At 39.6% G+C, this 21,601-nt stretch overlaps 1 protein-coding gene and 2 long non-coding RNA genes across 4 annotated transcripts in view; all 3 read left to right on the top strand.

Annotated features, from left to right (window-relative positions):
• LOC127506760 (histone H4) overlaps positions 1 to 21,601 on the top strand; it is a 210,673-nt gene that overhangs the window by 104,178 nt on the left and 84,894 nt on the right. The window lies entirely within an intron of this gene.
• On the top strand, positions 2,356 to 4,241 carry LOC127506927 (uncharacterized). Its single transcript, XR_007928144.1, has 2 exons — positions 2,356 to 2,396; positions 3,747 to 4,241. It is a non-coding gene; the product is annotated as an uncharacterized LOC127506927 (long non-coding RNA).
• Positions 17,553 to 19,583, top strand: LOC127506948 (uncharacterized). The gene is made up of 4 exons (XR_007928181.1): positions 17,553 to 17,605; positions 17,688 to 17,927; positions 19,144 to 19,261; positions 19,374 to 19,583. It is a non-coding gene; the product is annotated as an uncharacterized LOC127506948 (long non-coding RNA).

Consider the following 21,601-nt stretch of genomic DNA (forward strand, 5'->3'; position numbering starts at 1 on the left):
TGCTGTTGTCACCTGGTTTAGCCCAGGTTTCTGTCAACAAAAGAAAATCCAAGGAGTGAGAAATAAAAAAAAATCCTTTAAAATAAAAGTTTTGTTTGTAATCGATCTGGCGTTGATCAAAGTAACGCGTGATGTGATGAGACCAGACTACTGGGAGACGCGTGCAAACGGGCGATGATTCTCCTTTACGGAATGCCGTTTGTAGATCCTTACGGGCCGTCGGCAGGCTATGTGTATTCGGCGTCGGGAACAACGGGTCGAAGCCACCGGTAACAGTTTTCCGAGGAACGCTTCACAACGTAGCTGTCATACTCTCGAGAGAGCTCTGTGAGGCAATGAGGATCAGATGCCGAGGACAGGGTCAGGTAGGCTCTTCTTAATCTGACAAGTCTACCGCCTCTTCTGCCGCACTTTCTGTAGCGATTAATGGCAGGTAACAGGCAGGGCACGCGCCACAGGTGCGGAGGTACAGATGACAGGAATGGCGGTGGCATCTTAGACTGTCTGCAAGAGCCACAAATTGTAGGTTTAACCACATAATTCCTTATATTCAGAAGAGTCTGGCGATCATATACTAACAATGGTGACACATTCTGTGCAAAGTGTGACAAAATTAACATTAACAATAAAACACAAAGCAGAGGTAGACTGCCGGCCAAACACAGTGGCCCTCTGAAACACAGATCCGCGATTCTTCACTGAATAACACTTTCATCCAATCATCCAGAATCCATGATTGCTTCTCTTTATCCCACTGTAACCTTGTTTTCTTTTGTTTAAGTGTTAGTACTCGTTTTCATTTGGCTTTTCTATATGTAAGCTCAGTAAGCTCTACATGTAAGATCAAGCTGGTTTTTTACTGTTCTGTCCCAAAAATTGGCTCCTGATTCTGTCTGTTTTTCTTTTGTTTTGTTGTGTGTTTTCTATTGTAAAGGCATATTGCTTTGAGATTTCTATCTTGACGCTCTGACGTCTTCCTTGGTCTGCCCGTATGTCTTGCTTTATAACCTTCCCATTTAGTTTATACTTGCACCAAATTTTAGACACAGCTGACTGGGAGCAACCAACTTCTTTGGCCATACTCCGTATTGAAATTCCTTGCTGAAGGAGTTTTATAATCCTTTCCATTGTTTCACCTGAGAACTCTCTTCTTGGGGCCATATTTCATTTCAATTAGCCAAGTCAAACAATCCATTAAGGTGCAAGCACTCCCTTTTAACTGCTGACTAATTAGCATTTTTAGACTTGTCCCAGTATTTGTTTAAAATGGAAATTAACAGATGATTCCATATTTTTTTTCCTCAATATTGAGTGATTCCATACTTTTTTTTCCTCCACTTGCTCTGGAAAAAGACATGCCATTAATAATAGTAACACAAGTGGATTTGTTTGAGGTATGTTTCCTGAAGCCAGAATGTTAAGCTATTGAACAAAACCTTTTTTGTGTCATATCTGTATTGTTTGTTTGCTATAAAGTAAAAAATCTGAGTGAACATCCTCTAAGTGTGGTGATTCCATAATTTTTGCCAGGGGTTGTAGAAACAGAAGAGAGGAAATAATCTACACAAGACTACGGTTAGGACAAACAAGAATTAATAATATGTTATTTCTTATGAGTAAAATAAACAGATAAATGTGAGGTATGTGATTGTAAAGAAAATGTAGAACATGTTTTTATAAAATGTAGAAAATTTCAGGAAGAGAGAGGAAAATTTAAAGAATGTATTATTAAAATAGGGAGGGAATGGGATATAAAAGGTATTTTAGATATAGGAAATTCTCAAAGCGAAGTTGTTGAGGCATTTATGAAGTTTATGCAGGAAACTGGTATAGGTAGAAGAATTTAAAAGACCAATGAAGCCATGATTTTACACACTCCAATATAGAACGTAATATAGTAAACTCAATATTTGAACAGATTTTGACTGAAGATTGAAGTCTGAAGCTGCAGGTTTTTTGTGAATCATGATGATTGAGTTTCATATGAAGAACAGAAGATCATTATGAGAAACTCCACAACATCATCCATGATAAAAGAGGTCAAAGGTCACAGATCTGTTTCTTTAAACAGTGTTATATTAGCACACAACGAGAGAACGAATGAGAAATATAGGATATAAAGCCAAAATGAATCATGTCTGTTGTAAATGAGATCAATAAATGCTTGTTTGTGTGAAAAAGTGATTGTTGTTCCTTTGAGAAGCATTTTGTCCAAACTGAATGTTTGAGTGTTGAGAAGATCTGAGTTTCTTCTAATATCAGTGTGTTGAAGTGTTGTTTCTCTCTCTCTGCTGGAGTTTGTGTTCACTCGAGTGGAATAGAGGTTTTTGTACGACCGTTTCATTAGATTGTATCACTGTGGTACGCTTTCGGTGGAGGAACTAAACTGGTGGTCTGTAAGTCTGTTTTTTAATTCCTATTTAAGAAAAAAAGGTAACACTTTATTTTAAGGTGAAGAAGTTACACGTTACTACATGTACTTATTATAGTAATAACAGTAAATTATGCATAAATACAAGTAACTAACCCTGAACCAAACCCTAACTGTAACTCTATAGTAAGTACATGCAGTTAATTAATATTACTCAGTACTTATTTGAGTAGTACAATGTAACTGTCAGCATACAATAAAGTGTAATAAAGAACAATTTAGAGTTAAAATGATTTAAAGTTGAAACAAGAAAAACATTAATGGCGATTATTATTAGATATTGTGGTAACACTTTACTTGAAGCCTTAAAGCTATTCATAATGTATGTTATAATGCCTTATAAGTATCTTTTCATAAATAACTGTGCATTAAAATGTGCATTATAAATGCAAAAATGCAATATAATATTTGCAAATTCGTTATTACATCTGAAAATGGTTGTTTGTCATGAGGTTTAATGCATTGTGTAACAATGAATAGATAAGTATTATAATGTGTTATAATTGCAGTTATAATTATTCATGAGATCATACACACATTATAATGTATAAAAGAAAGATTAATTAATGCATTAAAATACTTTTAAAATACATTGTGTATGAAGGCTTTAAGTAAAGTGTTACTGATATTGTTTTATAATTATTTAATCTAAAACAATGATATTGTCATGTTTATACGTTCAGAAGAACAGCATTATTCCTGTCAAAAAAATTAAATAAAATAAATAAATAAATCTAAATGCATTTCCATAATGAGTCTCACTGGGTTTAATCACTTTATTACAGGTTTAATTTTCCTTTATTTATTTCTATACTGTGTTCATATGTAGTTCATTTTTATTGTAGATATCATACATGGCGAAAAAAATAGATCTGACATCAGAATGTAAATGTTGCTACTTTCTGTATTTCAGTCAATGATACTGAATCTCTTTTGCTCATGTTGTGCTTATAATTCAGTGCTTTATAATTCAAGTACAATTTACAAATTGTATTGTTTTCTAGTTCTTATCAATGATATAATCATCATTTGGCCTGAGCTTTAGTCAGACTTTGAAATTGAGTTACATTTTGAGTTGTAAGTAAATCTCATGTAAGTAAAAATGTACTTTATATTGGGATGCAAAAACTGCTGGAATTAAAGCAGTCAGTGTCTCAGTATATTGAGTTTCATTTCTGAGATTTGATTTAAACTCTAGTGATGTTGAATGACATGAAGGATCAGATTGTCGTGATTTTTGCTGCTGTTGAAATGCTGTGAGTGAAACAGTGTGTTTTCTTTGTGTTTGTGAATGTGTTGTGTTTGTCTCCTGCAGCTGGTCCCACAGTGAAGCCCTCAGTGTCTCTGCTGCCGCCCTCTTCTCTGCAGATCTCTGGAGACTCAGCCGCACTGCTCTGCCTGCTCAGCTCTTACTCTCCACAGGGGGCGCTGGTGAGCTGGACACTGGACGGGTCAGAGGTCACCGAGGGGGTCGTGACCAGCGCAGAGAGCCAGCGGGACGGCCGCTACAGCCGCAGTAGCGTCCTGACCCTCAGCAAAGCACGCTGGGAAAAGGGAGAGGTGTACGTCTGCAGAGTAACACATGATGGAGCTCCTCATGAGGTCTCGTTCCACAAGAGCTCTGAGTGCTGATGTTTCTCTCCTGAAGATGAGCCGTATCTGAGTGTCCTGTGTCAGGCAGGATTCACATGAGTCTAGTGATGCAGCTGTAGTGATTTACAACTCAATACTGAAAGAGAGCTGGCGTGTCAAAGCACTGTGTGATCTTTCAATCTGCTGTAACATTCAATAAAGCTTCTCAACAAGTTCACTTTGTGTCTGACAACATCATTCAACTAACAGATGAAGATGCAGGTGCTTTTCACCAGCTTGATGTAAATGTCAAATAAAGCTCTTGGGGTTTGAACATGGTCTCTGGAGACAGAGCTGCTCTATTCTGAGAGGATCAGAATCACTCCACCCTGACAATGCAAATGGGCTTTTCAGTCTCACTGTTTGATTGGTCACATGATCTGGACTGGAACACACCAGTTTCACTTCTGCTGAAAATGTGGTGATGAAAATATATATGAAAATGTCATGAAAATCACAACTAAAACTAGTCATGTTTGTTGGTTGATGAAGAAGAGCTCTTGATCATGTCATGTTCAGTTCATAGAGCTATAAACACATTCAGAGCAGTGAAGCATGTGCCGCTCATGTAAAACACCCTCTGAATGCAAAAGACAGAAGAGAGATCAGGACGATATACATTCAGAGTTCAACAGTTTGACTGACAGGGTTAAAAGAAAGGCTTTACATTGCCAAAGCACAGTAACAGTAAATATACAGAGTCAGACATACACATTTACACATCATTCTCTACAGGACACAACTGAATGATTCCTGCTGTATCAGTAGTCAATGATCTTGCTGCTCAACATTCAAACACTTGTCTATTGTTTGCTGTAGCAGTGCAGTGTACTTTCAGAAACCCTCCACCTCCCCCAGCTCCACCTGTCCAGATCTGCTATGGGGTGATTCATGTTTGCTCGTACAGCAGCAGCATGTTGTGTGTGTTTTGGCAGTGGAAAGTTCTGTACTCTACAGCAGATATAATCAACAGCAGCAGACCAAACACATTAACATTGTCATATTCATTACCATGACAAACTCTCCAAGAATTGTCATGTCAGAAATCTAGTTCAGTCATGAAACTGAAGATGGCACAGGCTTCGATCGGTCCTTTACATGCAGTCTGTAAGCAATCACATCAATACCAAATGACTCAGGCTGATTGGTCTCTGCTGATCCTGCAGCCAATGAGATCCCTTGCTCAACATTTAATAGTCTGGTTCAGTGTTTGCTGTAGGCTAGTCCTGCAGTGCTATAAGAGTTCATCAGAAATTCAGACACTTAAGATAAGTCAACAATGTTTTACCATTCCAGATACAATGTTACAAACAAAATGCAAATGTTTTATTGAAGTTGTAATCTATTAAATGCAACTATCAAATCATCTAATACCATTAAATATGAAGTGTCTTCATAATATGTGTCATTTTATTAAATTATAGGGCTTGTTTTGTTTGTTTTTATTTAACCCTTGGGGGTCCCTGATAATATATCCATCATGAAATGTGGATAAACAGAAAAGGCTGCACCCACTTCAGCCCCTCATTTCATTGAACAGACGTGTCGTATATAGATCCGGTGTGAAGTCCAAAAACGTTTTATGTTGCCTGAGGGCGACACCATGCCATAGAGGAATAAAGAAACAATTCTATAATTGAGTTAACTTCAGCAAAACTTGTATGTAATGTTGTATTTTCAGTGGTTTAATCAGGAACAATTACTGGGACACCATAGGAAGATTTATTGTTTCCCCTTTAAGCATTTGCGCTCATGCTGTATGTCGACGGGGAAGCAGCGGTCGTTTTGCTGTTTCACATTTATCCTGTATTTGTTTTACTGTCTCTTTATATCATAATCGCTGTATTTATGATGTTAGAACATTGTTAAGGGTTTCTGTCATAATGTGCATCAGTGATTAGTGAATTTTCCTTTAAAGTGCTGCTTTTAACCATTGAATTTTAGCATCTCATTTGTACATGTGTCTTTCTATGCAGAGATGAGAGAGTAGGCCTTCTGATGTGTGTAAACTAATCTTACCTCACAGTTTATGATTATTAATTATTTATCATTATTAATTATTAATAAATCAGTAAACGAGCATAGTTCCTGCATGTGTGCTGGGTCGGGACTATCCTCGTTCATGTCCGTGGCATGTACAGCAGAGACAGCCTGTCCAACAGCATTAAGTTCTTGTTATCAGGGACGACGTGAACCGACAGGCTTTAGATGGGAGTCTCAATCGTTCTGTTGGCACAGATGCAATCACTCGACCTGGATAACATCAGAGTATTATAATTTAGCAGAGGTTTATTTTCAGATTTCTTTAAGTTATTTTCTTTAAGTTATAAAGCTATAAATTATAAGTTGTAAATGTTTTCAAAAAGAATATTAAAAAACATGCAGTAGAAGAGTAATAATCCAAACAAATGTTTTGTTAATAAAAAGGCTTAAATACAAACACTTTTCTCTCTTTGCTGTGGAAGTTCAGTATAAGAGGAAACGTCAGGCATCTTAGGGGGGCACTGCAATATTGATCTGGTGAAGGAGGAGGCCATCGAGTAAAAAAGGTTGAGAAACACTACACTAGTGTCATCACATCGACACAACGTCAAAGTGACTGACAGATAGAGAACTCAGTTATGTAACAGACACGCCATCTAGTGATGAAGCATGGAAGTGCAGTTAAAGTGACGGACTTTCCTGCAGTTAGATTACATTGTTGTGGCAAAGTTTTGCAGGGCCAAGCACCACTAACATTTATATAATATAAAGATGATGTTACCTGCTTAGTACATCAAAATAAATAAATAAATAAATAAATAAATAATGTTTCTGAAAGGTTTGATACAACATTGTGTTGTTTGTGATCCTCCATCAGCAGCTGCAGTATCTCTCAGCTGTATCAGTGCATCACTGTGACGTCTGACTGACCGAGGTTTTTGTACCACTCTTTATCACTGTGTGAACACATGTTTACTGTTTGGATAGTGTAGACTCTGACAGTAATAATCTCCTGTATCTTCAGTCTGGACTCCACTGATGGTCAGAGTGAAATCACTGCCAGATCCACTGCCACTGAATCTAGATGGAGTTCCAGTATAACGGCTTGTTGCATGATATATGAGGAGTTTAGGAGCTTCTCCAGGTTTCTGTAAGTACCAGGCTAAACAATTACCATTATATACTGCACTGCTAGTTTTACAGTTTATTCTGACTTCTTGTCCTGGTTGAACTGCTGTTATTGATGGACTCTGAGTTACAGTGATCTGTCCTCTACACTCTGAGAGAAAGAACAAGAGGAAGAAGAATAAAATAATAATAATATTACAATTATAAATTCTAAAAAAAATATTATATAAAATTATAAACATTTAATATTTTAAGAGAATAATTGGAGCTGCATTACACAAACCTTGAGCAAACAGTGTGAGAGTCCAGATGAAGAAGGTGATTTTGTTCATTGTTGTTCTTTTGTCTTGTGTGATGATGAAGATTGTGTTCTGTTCTGCTCTCAGTCATGAAGTGTTAAACTCACAGCACTATAAACACTCTCAGAGCACTGAAGCATGTGTGACAATGCAAAGTGACTCTCTCTATTTAAATCATCTACTCTTGTGCTTTGGAGGAATGTAGCAGTTTTCACAACTCATGAAATATATTTCTTTAAACAGTGTTATATGTCACAGACACGCCAGGCTCTACACTCATCCAATCACATCGCACTCCCTCTCCTGAGTACTGACAAGATACACCCGACGCTCATTCACACTCATCACCACAGCCACATAAAAGACACGCTAGTTCACTCAGTCACTGTCCGGTCTCGTTGACACATACCAGTGTGTACTTACCTCCAGGACTCCCTTGACTCGACTACTTACCTGTCTCCAGCGTCTCCTGTGATCCCTTGTGTCTCCTCGTCTCCTGTGTGTTCATCTGTTCCACGTCTCCCGGCATCCATGCTTCCTAGAACACACAGACAAGTATCAGTTCCAGTTCATCGGCTCATCGACTTTATCATCTGCCATTACTCACCTCACGCTCTGCTTTACCTGAAAATAAACCTGTTAACCCTTACCTGTGTCTCCGCTCCCTTCTGTACGTAACATTATATCAGCACATGATAAAAGAATGAATGAGAAATATAGGATATTGTCACAGTTAGCATGTATAAACGATCCAAAAAGAGCAGAATGCACAATGAAGATACCTTCAATGAAACAAACATTACTTCAGTAGAAGATGAAGAACAGAGGAGAACTCAGGGTTTAAATACACAGAGGAAGTGAATTAACTGAAACAGAACAGGGCCGTATTTATCAAGCCTCTGAGAATTACTCACAAGAACACTGCTAAGAATTGACTTGAGAGTAAAACAATTCTTGACTCAAAGCTGCGCTTAAAACTTAGTTATCAAGCACGAACACAAGCATGTAATCCGCTATTGTTGTTGTTGTTGTTGTTGTTACATGACTTAGCGATGTCTGACTAGGGACATCATCGTTTCACTAAATATACGGATTGGCTGTTCACACAAAAACACAAGGGTGTCGTTTTCAGATTTATCCACTCTGGGACACGGTTTTAAAAAAATAGCGGTTTCAGGCTCCCAAATCGCCGGATCCGTCTGGACGAAACACCGATACGATAAAATTTTTTACATATACAGCTAAACGCGTCTCCGTGTGGACGCGCTCTAAAACACAAAGGGCCTCATTTACAAAATTAACGTACGACAGAAAACTGGGCGTACGGTCGTTTCCACGCAAAACTTGGTATTTATCAATATGGATGTGAGCGGTGGATACGATCAAATCTCGTGTCAGGTCTCAGCTCGTGTACGCAAGTTTTTGAGTTCGTGTGAACTATGTGAGCGTAGGGTGACCAGATTTCTCATGGTGGAATACGGGACGGGTGAGCAAGGGGTGGCCAATATGACCATATTTTTATATTTTACTATATATATATGTATCTATCTATATATCTATCTATCTATCTATATATATATATATATATATATATATATATATAAGATACAAATTAAATTAACTTGTTTTTTTCAGATACAGCAGGTTTATTTACCATGTATACATCTATTTAACATCTTTTGTTGTTTTATTAACATTAATGACAGACAAATATTTAATTAGGCTACTGTATCTTTAAGACCGAATCCATGGATGTAATATTTAATATACTGACACATATTCTGTTTTCACCCACCGGTTTACACCAACTTAAGCCATAACCGACTGTAGTTACGTGAGATACTCCATACAATGGACATTTTGACAACTATGTGTGCATTTGACCATTCAGGCGCAATGAAAACTGATCGCGCGCAAGGAAAGAGAGACAGCGCGTGCGAGAGAGAGCATCCGGTCTGTCATTCAGCGCGATTCCGCCTATCCCGCCTTCACTAATCGATAATAAATTGTGATTGGGTGGTAATTTTGTTCTAGGACGAATTGATTGGGCTGTCTGTGCGTGACAGAACACGACTGCTACTCATTCTGTGATCACCCAGTTGTAGGGTCATTCTACAGAAACGTCCCCAGATAGCAGACCAACCTTGAATCCACGTTGAATCAATGTTAATGCATTAACCAAATTATCATTGAATCAACGTTGAATTTTAAATTGATTTTTCATCAGGTTTGCACCCTGAAATAATGTTATTTCAATGATGAAAAATAGATCAACATGGTTGTAAAATCAATGTTTTTTCAACCTTAATTAAATCACCTATTTAACATTGAATTAATGTGGAAACAATATCAAATCAATCTTGCTTTATGTACAGCAAGATTCTAAGCCAGTTAAATGTCTATTTCTACTCATTTCAATCAGAGACAATGTAACGGCTGCAGTTAATATGGTTTTAATGAACAATTCACAACTTCCTTCAGTTTACATACAAATGTATTCATTTATAACCACACACTGTTTGAACAGGAATTAACATCACATTCAGGAAAAACAAGTGGCTGTAAAAATGGCATTTCATGGTGACAAACAAATAAACCTGGTGCCTGTACCATCAAGCCGGATTAGCTGGCTAGCCAGGCAAATTTCAGATTAGTTTGCGCCAATCCTGGGTTTTAGGTACCATGACAGTAACTTGGCTTTTAGTGGTGTTCATCGCCAGAGTAACTTACGCTCCACGGCTAACCTGCTCCGGGGCAGGTTATGTTCTGGATAAGAGATCTCAAACCGAAACTGGACCAATCAGATGTGAGCAAAGTGATAGTGACACATCCACTGCAGTAAAGTCACACCCCCAGTTTCTCTTCCTCCAAATTAAAGGTCACAATATATTGTAAAAACAAATATTTAAAGATATATAAACTAACTTCACAAGTTTTACTTGCACTGAGCAAGATCATTTCTTTTATTTGTCCTCTTTTGTGGACACGTATTTTCTTAAGTGTAAATGCATTTAAATTCTTCATTTTCTTCAATCTCTTAACCTTCAGCAAAAGGGAATCAGTTTCTCTCTGTTGCAAAGCATGTGATTGGCTGTTCACCACTGATGTCACACATTCATGTGCACGCGCTCCACAAACTCAGGATCAAAGCCTGAGTTGACAGAGAAAGTTGATGATCAGCATCATGGTACCAACAAAGCTGGATTGGAGTGGTTTGGTTTTGTCAACTTGAAACTAATCCTATAACCCTGAGTTTGTTCAACTACCATCATGGTACAGGCCAGGGGCGATTCTAGGGTCAGAGCTTTAGGGGTGCTGAGCACCCAATGAGCCCCACTGCCACCACCCACCCTCTTTTCACACAAAAACAAAAAATATGTTAAAAAAAGTAAATGTAATATAGGCTACTTAATGCCAATAAATTAGTATAGGAGTATGAGTAGTTACAGTTTTGCTTGCCACTATTCACTATATGTCAATTTATTGTTGTTGTTTCCTCACCTGGTTCTTCCTGCATGCTCTCCCTTTCCCTTTCTCCTTCTCCATCTCCCTCTCTTTCCCTTGGCACTGACAATCATACACAAATATATTGTAGGCAGGAGAGTTGAGGTCAGTTTGTCATGTCACAAAAATGTTATGGAGACCATTTACAGATTCTAAGGATATGATCAAAAGGCACACAGAGGCGTGTCATTTTAAATGTCTTTATTATTATTATTATTATTGGGCTTAGAAACTTTTTTAAATGACAAATTCCTTTCACAAGAGAATCTGTATTCTCCATTGTGGGTTTAAAATAAAAAAAATAAAAGCAGGGGACCATTGCCTAGATGAGTAATTTGATACAACAACAGCTGGTTTGCATTATCTCTTATTTTAGCTTGCTTAACACTTATCAGAAGAACAAAAAAAAAAAAACAAAAAAAAACAAGACAGAGGTCATTATGGACTGTCCCTAGTCTCTCACCTGAATCTGTCTTTTTTCTTTTAAAGAACTGTCCTATGTCCATTGCTCACTGGCAGGCCACACACACACACACACACACACACACACACACACACACACACAGAGAGAGAGAGAGAAAGAGAGAGAGAGAGAGAGTAATGCTAGGAGTTCAGGAGTTAAGCCTGGTTCAGGTTAAATCCTCTGTGTGAGGAATGAATAAATACAGCAAAAGAAAAACATTAAGCTTTCTTTTATTGTCTAGTTTGATAGTCAGCCACAACTGAAAAATAACAGATATAAATCTAGGAATGAATAACAATTCATTTAAAAAGCCACAGTGAGTGTTTTCACACATACTGCTGGTATACAGTGATATGTCGTTTGTTTTCACTCTGGTCCAAACGCCAGGAGTGTTTACATGACTCCCGATTGTTAAAATGAGCATCAAATTAACGATAAACTTTAACAACAGAGACACAGGTACGCAGTTTATTTGTCGCGCTGCTGTTTTTGTTTCGCTCTAGCAGTTAATAAACAGAACTGAATGCGTCTTGCGGAAGAACATTGTAACCGGCGCTACTTCTCTCCGTTTATGACTATGGACGAGTCACCCAGGTCCTGTGCTACTCCACAGCGGCGGCGACCCGCTGGACTAAAATAGTCCGAAAATAAACACTTATTATAGTGTACCATGGTGATTCAGGATACCGACTCCAGTACTCACCGATATGGTTTCGGAATCGGAACAACTCTAGGTAAAAGGAAAGAAGTGTGAGACACAGCTTTGGAGCAACTTAGTTGATTCACAACACTACATAACGGGTTCTCACTCTGCGTGTTTCGCGCTGGATGACGGTCGTGCTGAGCGGTGCAGGTACAGAGGAGAAGTAGAAGAAGAGAAGAGGATGACACCATTTGCTAAGGGGGATGTTTTCATTTTCATCCTTAACACATACATTTTAAACCACAAACTACAGAGTATGTTTTGGACATTATTTAACCTTGTAAAATACGAACGAAAATTTTAGAATAACAACATTTCTTACTCCAAGTTTTAGGGGTGCTGAGCTCCTTTTTAAAAAGGGGCTAGCCTCGCCCATGGTACAGGCCCCTGGTTTCACAGACAGGGCTTAGGCTAAGCCAGGATCAGACCTTAGTTCAATTATTTCAGTAGCTTTTATAGACATGCCTTAGAAAAAACAATCATTACTGGTGTTTATCTTGAGACAAAACAATGGCAGTGACATATTTTAAGATATATTTTCAGTTAAAACAGCTCAGACATGATTTTTAGTCTGGGACTAGATTTAAGCCTCGTCTGTTAAAGAGGTTAAGCAGTAAAAAACAAACAAACAAAAAAAAAAAACATTGGCATTCATCTTGAGACAAAACAATAGCACAGACAAATTGTAAGATGTCAGTGCAAGTTACTTTCAGTTAAAACAGCTCAAACATGCATTTTAGTCATTGGAAAAAGAGCCTGGAAAACCGTGACAACATAAATGCAACCTGCATCTGTAAAATGGAAGTAAATACACATGGAAACTCACCAACGAAGACAGAAACACAGTACTACAGACTGAAACACTTCTACAGTTCACTGTTCAGGACTTGAAGCTTTTCAAGGATTGAAACAGAGCCAGTTTTGCAGAAACAGCAAATACAAACTTTGAGGCCTCCTTTTTTTCAGCCCTCACTTGTTGTAAGGCATCTAAAGAAAACAAAAACAAACAGGAAGTTAAAACTGCACAATGTTCTTAAACATTTGATCTGTAGTAGTGTATGACTGACTGAAGGTGGGTCATACATATTTGGAAATGTGACTGTTACAACCCACACAGCAGGAGACTCCTAGGCGGATCCGCATTCAAGTCGCCAAACCCGCGTGACTGTCACATTCGGTTTGGCGCCGCTCAGAGGATCAGCTCAGCCTCCGGGCGGCGCCGTAAATTCTACTGTCAATCAGCAGATCCTGAGGGCTCAGACTAAATACTTGGGGTTTCGAGTCTGACGACAGCACGAGGGCGTGGCTTGTTCGCAAGGTCAAGGATCATGCGCCGTTTACATGCCCCGAAAAGACGGCGAAACAGCCCCAGAGAAACAACGTCGATCTAGGTTACTTAAAGATTTGTTTAATATTCTCTTTTTTCAAACATGAACGGTCAAATGTCATCAAATAATTACTTACAAAGTTAATTTGTAGAGTGAACGTCCTAATTACGGCTCACAGGATTCAAACACCTGTCTGTGTAGTTTGGTGTTTCAGCGATTGTAAGTGTCTGCTGTTTTAACGTTACTTATCTTAACTGTATACTGAAACGTTATTACATATTGGCAATTGGTAATGTTTTATATGTTGCGTGGTGTCTCAGTCCAGATGCTTGGTGTTTCAGTCTAGATGCTTGGTGTCTCAGTCCAGATGCGTGGTGTCTCAGTCCAGAGGCTTGGTGTCTCAGTCTAGATGCGTGGTGTCTCAGTCCAGATGCGTGGTGTCTCAGTCTAGATGCTTGGTGTCTCAGTCTAGATGCTTGGTGTCTCAGTCCAGATGCTTGGTGTCTCAGTCTAGATGCTTGGTGTCTCAGTCCAGATGCTTGGTGTCTCAGTCCAGATGCTTGGTGTTTCAGTCTAGATGCTTGGTGTCTCAGTCCAGATGCGTGGTGTCTCAGTCCAGAGGCTTGGTGTCTCAGTCTAGATGCGTGGTGTCTCAGTCCAGATGCGTGGTGTCTCAGTCTAGATGCTTGGTGTCTCAGTCTAGATGCTTGGTGTCTCAGTCCAGATGCTTGGTGTCTCAGTCCAGATGCTTGGTGTCTCAGTCTAGATGCTTGGTGTCTCAGTCCAGATGCTTGGTGTCTCAGTCTAGATGCGTGGTGTCTCAGTCCAGATGCTTGGTGTCTCAGTCTAGATGCGTGGTGTCTCAGTCCAGATGCGTGGTGTCTCAGTCTAGATGCTTGGTGTCTCAGTCCAGATGCTTGGTGTCTCAGTCTAGATGCTTTTGGTGTCTCAGTCCAGATGCTTGGTGTCTCAGTCTAGATGCTTGGTGTCTCAGTCCAGATGCTTGGTGTCTCAGTCTAGATGCTTAATGTCTCAGTCCAGATGCTTGGTGTCTCAGTCTAGATGCTTGGTGTCTCAGTCCAGACGCTTGGTGTCTCAGTCCAGATGCGTGGTGTCTCAGTCTAGATGCTTGGTGTCTCAGTCTAGATGCTTGGTGTCTCAGTCCAGATGCTTGGTGTCTCAGTCTAGATGCTTTTGGTGTCTCAGTCCAGATGCTTGGTGTCTCAGTCTAGATGCTTGGTGTCTCAGTCCAGATGCTTGGTGTCTCAGTCTAGATGCGTGGTGTCTCAGTCCAGATGCTTGGTGTCTCAGTCTAGATGCGTGGTGTCTCAGTCCAGATGCTTGGTGTCTCAGTCCAGATGCTTGGTGTCTCAGTCCAGATGCTTTTGGTGTCTCAGTCTAGATGCTTGGTGTCTCAGTCCAGATGCTTGGTGTCTCAGTCCAGATGCTTTTGGTGTCTCAGTCCAGATGCTTGGTGTCTCAGTCTAGATGCGTGGTGTCTCAGTCTAGATGCGTGGTGTCTCAGTCCAGATGCGTGGTGTCTCAGTCTAGATGCTTGGTGTCTCAGTCCAGATGCTTGGTGTCTCAGTCTAGATGCTTTTGGTGTCTCAGTCCAGATGCTTGGTGTCTCAGTCTAGATGCTTGGTGTCTCAGTCCAGATGCTTGGTGTCTCAGTCTAGATGCTTAATGTCTCAGTCCAGATGCTTGGTGTCTCAGTCTAGATGCTTGGTGTCTCAGTCCAGATGCGTGGTGTCTCAGTCCAGACGCTTGGTGTCTCAGTCCAGATGCGTGGTGTCTCAGTCTAGATGCTTGGTGTCTCAGTCTAGATGCTTGGTGTCTCAGTCCAGATGCTTGGTGTCTCAGTCTAGATGCTTTTGGTGTCTCAGTCCAGATGCTTGGTGTCTCAGTCTAGATGCTTGGTGTCTCAGTCCAGATGCTTGGTGTCTCAGTCTAGATGCGTGGTGTCTCAGTCCAGATGCTTGGTGTCTCAGTCTAGATGCGTGGTGTCTCAGTCCAGATGCTTGGTGTCTCAGTCCAGATGCTTGGTGTCTCAGTCCAGATGCTTTTGGTGTCTCAGTCTAGATGCTTGGTGTCTCAGTCCAGATGCTTGGTGTCTCAGTCCAGATGCTTTTGGTGTCTCAGTCCAGATGCTTGGTGTCTCAGTCTAGATGCGTGGTGTCTCAGTCCAGATGCTTGGTGTCTCAGTCTAGATGCTTAATGTCTCAGTCCAGATGCTTGGTGTCTCAGTCTAGATGCTTTTGGTGTCTCAGTCCAGATGCTTGGTGTCTCAGTCTAGATGCTTGGTGTCTCAGTCCAGATGCTTGGTGTCTCAGTCTAGATGCTTAATGTCTCAGTCCAGATGCTTGGTGTCTCAGTCTAGATGCGTGGTGTCTCAGTCTAGATGCGTGGTGTCTCAGTCCAGTTGCTTGGTGTCTCAGTCCAGATGCTTTTGGTGTCTCAGTCCAGATGCTTGGTGTCTCAGTCTAGATGCTTGGTGTCTCAGTCTAGATGCTTGGTGTCTCAGTCCAGATGCTTGGTGTCTCAGTCTAGATGCTTGGTGTCTCAGTCTAGATGCTTGGTGTCTCAGTCCAGATGCTTGGTGTCTCAGTCCAGATGCTTGGTGTCTCAGTCTAGATGCGTGGTGTCTCAGTCCAGATGCGTGGTGTCTCAGTCTAGATGCTTGGTGTCTCAGTCCAGATGCTTGGTGTCTCAGTCTAGATGCTTTTGGTGTCTCAGTACAGATGCTTGGTGTCTCAGTCTAGATGCTTGGTGTCTCAGTCCAGATGCTTGGTGTCTCAGTCTAGATGCTTGGTGTCTCAGTCCAGATGCTTGGTGTCTCAGTCCAGATGCTTGGTGTCTCAGTCTAGATGCTTTTGGTGTCTCAGTCCAGATGCTTGGTGTCTCAGTCTAGATGCTTGGTGTCTCAGTCCAGATGCTTGGTGTCTCAGTCTAGATGCTTGGTGTCTCAGTCTAGATGCGTGGTGTCTCAGTCCAGATGCTTGGTGTCTCAGTCTAGATGCTTGGTGTCTCAGTCCAGATGCTTGGTGTCTCAGTCTAGATGCGTGGTGTCTCAGTCTAGATGCTTGGTGTCTCAGTCCAGATGCTTGGTGTCTCAGTCTAGATGCTTTTGGTGTCTCAGTCCAGATGCTTGGTGTCTCAGTCTAGATGCTTGGTGTCTCAGTCCAGATGCTTGGTGTCTCAGTCTAGATGCGTGGTGTCTCAGTCCAGATGCTTGGTGTCTCAGTCTAGATGCTTGGTGTCTCAGTCTAGATGCGTGGTGTCTCAGTCCAGATGCTTGGTGTCTCAGTCTAGATGCTTGGTGTCTCAGTCCAGATGCTTGGTGTCTCAGTCTAGATACTTTTGGTGTCTCAGTCTAGATGCTTTTGGTGTCTCAGTCCAGATGCTTGGTGTCTCAGTCCAGATGCTTGGTGTCTCAGGTTAGATGCGTGGTGTCTCAGGTTGATGAAAGATGTCAGTGTTTCTCTCTTGTGGCATTCTAGTACAGTGCTGAGGTCTGATTTATTGGTGATGAAGCCAGACACAGTGTTTTTTTAAATGTTCAGCACTTTAAAACAATCAGGGAGCCATTCTGTTCCAAAAGACTTAGGAAGGCAGTCTGTAAGGAAGGACTAAGGGAGAACATTGTGCATTTGAATAGACTTTTGAACTTGAAATGATATATTATAAGATATAATGTACACCTATATGATATGATACACACCTAGAGTATTTCTGGTCTGCCTCTGCCATTATGCACAGGAAACAGAGGACCTAAAAAAAAATTATAAATGTGTAAACAGATTCTTCTTATATCATATATTGTATGTGCACTTATACATTTTTTTAGGTCCTTTGTTTCCTGTGCATAATGGCAGAGGCAGACCAGACCAGAAATACTCTAGGTGAGCTTATAATATATAAAGTTCAAAAGTCTATTCAAATGCACAATGTTCTCCCTTAGTCCTTCCTTACAGACCACCTTCCTAAATATTTTGGAACAGAATGGCTCCCTGGTTGTTTTAAAGTGCTGAACATCTAAAAAAACACTGTGTCTGGCTTTGTCACCAATAAATCGGACCTCAGCACTGTACGAGAATGCCACAATGGAGAAACACTGACATTTTTCATTGTTTGGTAAGAATGACAATAAGAGATGATTTGGTTGCTTTTATAGAACTGAAGATTATTATTACAATTTATTGTCTTTTCATTGTAGGTCTGATGATAAAAGAAAGAAAGAAAAAGGGCCACATCGTCTGGTTTGGCAGGTGGAAGATTTATCAGAGAATGTACCACTTACCACACGTACCACCTACCTAAGCATTGTTGCAGACCATGTACACCCTTTTATGGAAACGGTATTCCTTGGTGGCTGTGGCCTCTTTCAGCAGGATAATGCCTCTGCCACAAAGCAAAAATGGTTCAGGAATGGTTTGAGGAGCACAACGAGTTTGAGGTGTATATATATATATATATAATGAATGATTCCACCAAAACAGCTTATCTTTGTAAAATGGCACATCTTTTCACATTAAAGGGATAGTTCACCCAAAAATGAAAATTGTCATCATTTACTCACCCTCAAGTTGTTCCAAACCTTTATAAATTTCTTTGTTCTGTTGAACACAAAGGAAGATATTTTGAGGAATGTGTTAAACTGAACAGTTTTGGGGCACCATTGACTTCCATAGTAGTTTTTTTCCTGCTATGGAAGTCAATGGTGCCCCAAAGTTGCCTGGTAACAAACTTTAATCAAAATATCTTCCTTTGTGCTCAACAGAAGAAAGAAATGTATACAAGTTTGGAACAACATGAGGGTGAGTAAATGATGACAGAATTTTCATTTTTGGGTGAACTATCCCTTTAATGTAAAAAGATGTGCCATTTTACAAAGACGAGCTGTTTTGGTGGAATCATTCATTATATATTATACATTTTATTTTTTCTTATTATAAAACTTAAAGGAACACTAAGTGACAGCGAGTCATGCACATTCACAGAGTTTACGGTACGTCAAATACTCTGTGCATCCATTGAGATTAATTGAAATAGTGCAGAGCGAAACTTTCAAGCACTCAGTGTTAAAGACAAAGCAAGTGAAAATATATCTGTGCTAAACTTATACTGGACTTAGCATCTAATTTAAACACTGGCCAGTGAAATGTAATTTATTAACCAATGGCTGATGATAGACATTTAGTCTCCTAGCATTAAAGTTTAATCGCATATTTACATTGTAGTGGGTTGCTTGTTTATCGGCCATCATATTGATCTTTAAGGGCTTTCACACTGTCATCATCGGCTAAACCACATGCCCAATTTACTTTACTTCCTGTACAAATGCGAACCTGAGTTGCTTTCATATTCACGTGAATCATGCCATAGTGATTAGTGCTACAGTGATTATTAGTTCCAGTGCTACAAAACTCGCTGAGCTCAGACCACCTCCTACAGGTAGTCTCAGGTTCAGTACCCTGGTGTGCTCCAGGGTGTTATGACAGATTTCACATTATCAATTTTTCATGCGACCTGTGCTCTGTTTAGAACTAAACTGCCAGTGTGAAAGCACCCTTAGATGTAATCTAAAGTTGAACTAGGCCAAATTATGGAAACATTATAAATACTCAATTTAACCTTGTAAATAATTGAATGTATTCCACTTATTTACTCAGGAGGTATATGGCTGTGAGGTACAGTCATACTAATGAATTGGGAGGATTCTGGGAATATGGTGGTCTCTGCTCTGCACCACAAAAAGATGCCAGCAGTTGGGGGGCTTTTGTACTACTGGTAAGGCATTACAAAGCTTCATAGCCGCAACTTGTTTCTTTGTGCAACATTTTCTTTTGAATACATAAACGGACTTTTATTTGGCATTAAATATTTTAATTTATCTGTCCAGAATGCTCTTGCCCTGACGAGAGGCATCAGTCCAAGCCATCTGACACAACGCCATGCAGTGGAAATGAGGAAGTTTGTGTACCACAAACTCAAACAAAATGCATTATGTTAAAGGTTTAGGTAACCCAAAAATGAAAATTCTGTCATTAATTACTCGCCCTCATGTCGTTTTATACCCATAAGACCATCGTTTATCTTCAGAACACAAATTAAGATATTTTTGATAAAATCGGAGAGGTTTCTGATTCCCAAGAGATGGGGTGGGGGGGTCTGAGATGTGGGAACGGTGAAGAGAGAGAGGGCAAACAGTTTGCAGTTTAGCTCAGTATTGCCGTCTAATCAGCCAATATTGTCTTAAATAGCCATAGCACTTCATCTTTTTATAACATGAGGTTTTGACCAAATGTAGCCTATTCAATCTTGATTTTGGTGAAATGTTGCAACATTTTTTTGTGTGTGTGTGAAATTACAGTTTTGGACATACATTGTAATAACAAATAAATTAAAAAATCAAAGTAACTACAAATGAGCATGTAAAGCAAATATCTTTAAAAAAAATTATGTTCGGAGCATGCCCCCGCCCTAATGTTCTCACTTTTTCCCCCTTACCTGTTTGCATCCCTGAGGTCCAGAGAAGTAGTAAAAACATAATAGAAATAAAATAGTCAATGTGACTACAGTGGTTCAACCTTAATGTTATGAAACAAAAATAATGACTTTATTTAATTTCTTCTCTTACCTGTCCTACTCTGTTTACGTTGTAGAGACAGAGAAGTGTTTCCGGGTTCTACATCAGAACGCCGGCTCATAATTGGTCTGCCTCAGTATCACACACATGCGTTGTGTTGCTCATGTGAAGAACATCGGCCAAATTGAGATTCACGTTCTGATGTATAACCTGGAAGCGCTGCACTGTCTCTACAACTGTCTCTGTAATGAATAACAGAAATTTCACTTTTGGGTGAACTAACCCTTTAATGTTTGTTCTTTTCTTCCCTTGAGTGCTTTCCCTACTTTTTACTTTCTCTTTCATAGTGTCACAGCACCTGACTCTGTGTTTACCGTTACGTCATTGACCCCATCTCCAATGTGTTTTCTGCACCGTGGCATAAAATTGGAGTCAAGACGCCACTCGCGAGGCCTTCTGTTGTTGTGTTATAGCCTCTGTCTGTGTTTTCTATAGGGACTACAGTGTAGACCCTGTGAGATTAGATTAGCATGTTCCCAGTTTGTGTAACTGTACTCTTGTGTATCTGTAATCATTCATCTTGCCTCTCATGTCCCTTGACCAATTCTCCTCCCCTTCCCAATTTGTTACTCATTTGTAATTTGTAATAACTTTTTTTGCATATGTGTAAATAGTATATTTTCTTTTTTATTTCTATTTCTTCATTGTAAACACATTTTCCCCTTCTCATGCTATTTTCATACCCTTACATATTGTAAATAAATCATTTGCTTGTTCAGACTTGTGTCCTTGCCTTGTACACATCACCTGGTTATGACATATTTGTGTATGTGTCTTCTCCCAAGTTTAATGTTACAACCCTTTACCCCTTGATTCAACACTATCAGGGGTCGTAACAGTTGGTTTTGTGTTCCAGGAGTAGCAGAGGGTTACTTAAGTTTCATTGAGTTTGTTGTTCTCTGGGTGCATATAAATGAATTGCATTCCAAATAACAATTTAACCACACAAAATGCTCTTGTCTTTTGTATTAACATGCAAATTGTGTAAACTTGATTACCTTTAGATATGTTACTGAACACTATGTATTATTTTGTATTATGAATTTGTGTGAGAGACCAGTGAAGAGTGCATGTTTAACATTTTATTGAAACATCTATAAATGCCTCCTAAGCTAATAGATGTGATTGACACATTTAACTGCCTTCTATAAACGTTTACTTTTGAATAAACAGTCCTTTTAACAATACAATGTTAATATAGTTCAGATTTATTACACTGTCATTTGAAGACATGGAAATATTACTTAAATAGGTCTGACATCACACCAGTGAAATACAACTGATCTGAAATTACACTATGAAAAATGTAAGCTGTGTCAAAGGGATTATTAAAATCATTTAATCACCCTCAAGTTGTTCTAAACCTGTGTTAGAGTTTCTTTTGTTGAACACAAGAGAAAATGTTTTAAAGATTTTTGGTAACTAGACAGTTCATGGTGGCCATCAATTGTCTGGTTACCAACATTCTTGTTCAACAGAAG

Source organism: Ctenopharyngodon idella, chromosome 24 (assembly GCF_019924925.1).
Source record: "Ctenopharyngodon idella isolate HZGC_01 chromosome 24, HZGC01, whole genome shotgun sequence".
Lineage (NCBI taxonomy): Eukaryota > Metazoa > Chordata > Actinopteri > Cypriniformes > Xenocyprididae > Ctenopharyngodon > Ctenopharyngodon idella.